We start from the raw sequence: 6,364 nt of genomic DNA, 5'->3' as shown, positions 1-6,364 counted from the left end.
TTTCTGAAAGACATTGACACATAAATGGAAAAGGGTTCCATGTTTATTGATCACAAGAATTAATATTATTAAAATGTCCATAATTCTCAAAGCCATCTACAAATCTGATGAAATTCCTATCAAAATTCCAATGGCATTTTTTTCAAAAATAGAAAAAACAATCCTAAAATCTATATGGAATCACAAAATACTATGAATAACCGAAGCATTCTTGAGAAAGAAAGCTGGGGGCATCAGACTTCTGGATTCCAAAATACATTACAAAGTGATAGTAATCAGAACAGCGTAGTACTGGCATAAAAGCAGACACAGAGACCAATGGAACAGAATCAAGATCCCAGAAATAAACCCATGCATATACTGCCAATTAATATTTGATAAGGGGACCAAGAATCCTCAGTAGGAAAAAAGAGAATTTCTTTAATAAGTGGTGCTGGGAAAACTGGATATCCACATGCAAAAGAATGAAATTGGACCTCTGTCTTACACCACTCACAAAATTAACTCAAAATGGATTAAGAACTTAATTTAAAAGTGGAAACTAAACTTCTGGAAGAAAACATAAATGATAAGCTTCTGATATCAGTCTTGGCAATAATTTTTTTGGCTATGACACCAAAAGCATAAACAATAAAACAAAAATAAACAAGTGGGACTATATCAAACTGAGTGGGTCTGCATAGCAATAAGCAAAATGAATAGGCAACCTGTGAAATGGGAGAAAATATTTGCAGATCATTTATTTGATAAAGGGTTAACATTCAAAATGTATAAAGAATTTCTAAAACTCAATAGCAAAAAAAAAAATACAAATACAAAATGGGCAGAGCACTTGAACAGACATTTTTTTCCAAAGACGACATTCAAAATAGCCAATAAATACATAAAAAGGTGCTTCACATCACAAATCATTAGGGAAATACAAGTCAAAACCACAGTGAAATATCACCTCACACTTTATTAGAATGACTATTATCAGAAAGAGATAGCAAATGCTGGCAAGAAGTTAAAGAAAAGGGAATCCTGGTGCACTGTTAGTGGGAACGTAAACTGGAAGAGCCACTATGGAAAAGAGTATGGAGGTTCTTCAAAAAATTAAAAGTAAGTTTTAAAAATTAAAACTGCCATATGATTCAGCAATCTCAGCTCTGATTATATATCTGAAGGAAATAATATCACTATCTTAAACAGATATCTGTACCCCCGTGTTCATTGCAACATTATTCACAATACCCAAGACATGGAAACAACCTAAGTGTTGATGAGTGGATGAATAGATAAATAAAATATGGTACATATATGCAATAGGATATTATTAAGCCATGAGAAAGAAGTAAATCCTCCTATCGTGACAACATGGATGGACCTTGGGGGCATTATGCTAAGTGAAATAGCCTTAGTTAAAGACAAATATTGTATGATCTCAGTTATATGTGAAATCTAAAAACATTGGCCTCCTAGAAACATAGTGTAGAATGATTGGCTGTCAGTAGCTGAATGATGGGGGAAATGGGGAGACGTTGGTCAAAGAGAACGAACTTTGAGGTGTAAAATGAGTAAATTCTAGGGATTTATTATATGGCATGGTAACTATTGTTAACAATACTGTATTGTATACTTGAAAGTTTCTATGAGAGTAGAGCTTTAATGTTCTCACCATAACAACAACAAAACCAAAATGATAATTATGTTAGATGAATGATGTGTTAACTAACCTTACTATGGGAAACATTTCACAATATACATATATATCAAATCATTACATTGTACACCTTACACTCGCACAATGTTGTATGTCAATTATATGTCAATAAAACTAGAAAAATAAACTAAATGAATAAGCAGGTAAATACAATCCTTTCCCACAAAAAACCCTAAAACAAAAAACAATGCACCAAAATGGTAGTTGTAAAATTCCACACACAAAAAGTGGCTCTATTAGGATATATTCACATTAAATCTTGTTATTCACCTTGTTTTTGCTGTTTAGTATTAGTATTAGTTTTGCTGCTTTGTGCTTATTATAAAAGAACAATACAAATTATTATGTTAAGTTTTACTTTAGAAGTGCAGCTTTAAAATTGAAGAGTAATAGTGTAGCTCATTAATAAGAGGGGGATTATCAACAAAATAGCTGTAAAATGATGGTTGATGAGATCTCTAGGGAACATACAAAGAAGCCACAGTGTCTCTTCAGTGTAAATCAGGCAATGCAGGTACTGGTTGTAATTCAGATAAGAATGTTAATCTAATTTATCTCAATCAGGCCACATGAAATTATATAGCAAACCAAAGTAAGAAAATGGGTAAGATTGAAACTTAAGGTATACCCAGAGGACACATTAAAGTTATACAAAATTCAAACTTACTCTAAATCCTAATTGAAAGCCAGGGATTTGGGTGGGAACCCTTGTTACCAAAGCAGGTCAGTGATGACAGCAGGAAGGGCTAGTGTGTTACTGCAAAATAAAACAATCATGCTGGAAGTAGCATTCTGAACCCATGTCCCAGTCCAGAGTCCTGACTACAATTCAACCCTCCCCCTGTGCCCAGTTCTGAATTGCATATGGGGTGACTTCAGCAAGTCTGAGAATATTTCTGTTCTTCTATGTTGAGAACGTGACTTTGCAGGCCTGGGAAGAGGTAGAAATAAACAGACATGTAGAAAAGGTAAATTAAGCCCATGGTATTAATACTTCATTGCTTGGTTTAAGAATAAGCTTTATTGGGGCGCCTGGGCGGGTCAGTCAATTAAGCATCCGACTCTTGATTTCAGCTCAAGCCATGGTCTCCCAGTTCACAGAATTGAGCCCAGCATCAGGCTCCATGCTGTCAACTTGGGATTCTCTCTCTCCCTCTCTCTTAGCACCTCCCCTGCTTGCTCTTTCTCTCTCTCAAAATAAATAAATAAATAAACATAAAAAAAAAAAAAGAATAAGCTTTATGGTAATTGTGTACCTTGTCTATGTTATTTTTGTACTTTAAAAAGTTTGAGACTGATGGAATATAGTTTTAATTTGACATATTTAAAAGAACATGATGGTAAGGATCTGATTAGTAAGCTGGTATGTTTAGAATAGGTTTGTAAAAGTATTTATGTCCTAAGGAAGATTTGTCATTACTGCAGTAAAGTTGACATCGCTTTGTTTAGTGTGTGAAATGCTTGAACAATTTTTATATGTTGACTTTGTGATGATGGTTTAAAAAGTTTAAGAGAAATTACTTAATAAAGCTTGTATATGTTTGGGAAAGAAGTTTAATCCATCAAAATTATAAAGTGAGCATTAATAACAAGAAGAAGTGAAGGCAGGTATTTTTAAAATTTTAATACAGAGTATACTTGATTTATAAACAAAGATTTGTTAGTGGAGCTTAAAGCCTTCTGACAAACTCAGCTATTGACTTCAAGTTTAATAATTGAATATGAATTTAAACACAAATAGCATATTGTTCTTCCTTTGATTGGTTAATATCTAGTATTTAACTTTTAGCTTTCAGATTATATATCTTTCCAAAAGGAATGCATCTGTATTGTTTAGAAATGCATTTAGCTAGGAGTAAAATAAAATCATCAGTGGCTTAAAGATGTAATGGGTTTATTTGTCTCACAAAATAACAAATATAGGGATGGAACAGTGGCTTAAAGATATTTATAAGGACTGGGGATTCTTTTTTCTGCCTTGCCATCCTCAGGGTATGTCCTTTGTCCTTAAAATCACTGGATGGGTTGCTGCATCTACAAACATTGTGCCCAAGTTCAGGCAGGAAGAAAATAATGAGAGACAAAGGGCAAAGAACAAAAGCCTCTTGTGAGACTTTTTTTTTTTTTTTTTTTTTACTCAGGAAAGATAATTTTTCCCCTGGGACTTTTGCCTACCTCCTCATTGGCCAGAAATGTGTCACATGGTTATCCCTAGCTGCAAGGAAGTGTTTGCTCTATGTAGAGGGAGGCAAAGGAGAAGAGAATTGAATGGGTGCTGAATGAGTCTGTATCTCTGATCTCTGAGACTGGATTAGATGCTCCTTTTTTATTTTCCTCATAGTACCCAGTAAATGAGACCAACTGGAATATCTTTGAATGCTATAATCAGTGCAGATTTGAAGTGTAGCAGTGGATATGAAAATGCAAAGAGTATATTCTATTATATTTTGCCAACTTAGATGGTGTCCATATATGTTAAAAACAGTGACTAGATTGAAAACTCTTTGAGAGCAATATATTGCATATATGATGGTTGCCTAACACCTTTTCTCTTCACTTATTTTGGTTGCATTTTTTGAGGTATAATTGACATATAACATTTTATTAGTTTCAGGTTACAACAATGATTTGATATTTGTATACTTTATGAAACGAACACCTCAGCAAGTGTATTATCCATCATCATACATGGTTACAAAAATGTTTTTTCTTTTTTCTTTTTTTTCTTCTGATGAGAACTTCTAAGATTCACTCTCTCAGTGACTTTCTCAGCACCTTTTCCTGAGCTTACTACTCAAAGTGTGGTTGTGGACCAGTAGCATCAACGTCAGTAAGGAGCTTGTCGGAAACAGAATATCAGGCCCTTCCCAGATCTATGAATCTGATCTGTATTTTAACAAGATCTCTAGGCATTTGTTTGGACATTTAAATTTGAAAAGTACTACTTTAGGGCATCTACCTGTGCCAGCTAGCTCTCTGGACTTCCTAGTTAATGTGAACCAATACTGGGGCACCTGGGTGGCTCAGTCGGTTAAGTGTCCGACTTTGGCTCAAGTTATGATCTCGCGGTTTGTGGGTTTGAGCCCCGCATCGGGCTCTGTGCTGACAGCTCAGAGCCTGGAGCCTCCTTCTGGATTCTGTCTTCCTCTCTCTCTGCCCCTCCTCCACTCACACTCTGTCTCTCTCTCCTTCAAAAATAAACATTAAAAAAAATTTTTTAAATGTGAACCAATACTTTTCTTTTGTGCTTGAATTTGTTTCTGCCATTTACGATTGAAAGAGTCCTGACTGATCCAAACAGTAAACATGTATTGTTAGGTGCTTCATTCTTTACAGTGATTCATACATTATTATTGCTTTGAACTTATAATGGAATCAATCAATTATATATACTTGGATCACAAAACAAATACATCAAGAAGAGCAATTGCATTTCAACTCTCATGCTGACCTTGGTCGATTGTTAATGGCTCCCTGGCCACAGTCATTGTGTTGAGAAGGACTCTAGATTAGCATCAGGTCTCAACAGGAAGGAGTACACTTAGTGATGACTGACAGTCACAAGTTATAAGCATGTGGTGACATTGATGCCACCCTTTTATCTCAGAGGCACATTCACATTTCATAGTGTAGAGAGGGGTGGTGATGATAGGGAGGTCAGTGTCAATATTGCTCCTCATTCATTGATTCAACTTATATATTCTTTTCCTGCACATAAGTAAAGCCTGTAATAGAATTGTAAAATGTGGAATTGGGACTCTTCTAACCTAGTATTCTTCTGCAACCTGGACTTAAATGTTCTATCACTAACGGTAAAAAAATAATTGTCTTAGTAAGAAGCATTAAGCTAGTAGACATAATCTTTAAATTTTCTGTTTATCTTCAAATTTTTACACAGTTTGTGGTTTCTATTTTAGAAAATAGAATCTAGATAAGACAGCATCTGAATTAGAATAAAATTACATATTAACTGTTAAAATTGTAAAAGAATTTTTTCATCGTAATCCTGTAGAACATCTTGACTTCCAGGTGCTGGGCTGTGTTTCTTACATAAATGTAAGCGCTCCCAACTCCTTACTTTCATAGGTGAGGAAGCAGAGACTTCCTTGGTAATGAGACTTATCCAGATGGAAGACTGGAAACTGTGTTCTGAATACATTTCCTGCTTTTCCACTACCCAGAGGGCTTCCTCTCCTATTTCCTCTTCCTCTTTCTTTTTACTACCAGATACCCATCCACAAATAACAGTCATTGTCTTTTCCCATATTCTTTGCTAGGATCAATTGGTCAGAAATCAGAGAAGATGAGAGAAAAACTTAAATGAGAAAGAACTTGGATGAGAACCCAGGATGACATGGAAAGAAAACAAAGCGATATCAAGGAATAGCATGAAATAGCTTGCTGAGGGTGACAGAACTCTTCTGAGTTCCAATTCTGTGGTGGCTACACAAATCTACACGGGTGTTAAAATTGATAGAACTGTACACCCCTCCCCCAGTCAGTTTTACTGTATGATAATTTAAGATAAAAATAAATAAGATCGGAAAACAAATTGTCAAACAGGGCAAAGAGGCCACACTTCCAGTCTTTCCTGAACAGTCTTAGAGGAAATGTGATGAGGATCTAGGCTATACAGTGAATCCTTGTCACAAATAGTGTAGG

The sequence above is a fragment of the Prionailurus bengalensis genome, chromosome B4 (assembly GCF_016509475.1).
Source record: "Prionailurus bengalensis isolate Pbe53 chromosome B4, Fcat_Pben_1.1_paternal_pri, whole genome shotgun sequence".
Classification (NCBI taxonomy): Eukaryota; Metazoa; Chordata; class Mammalia; order Carnivora; family Felidae; genus Prionailurus; species Prionailurus bengalensis.
Note: the sequence above shows the minus strand (reverse complement) of the source record.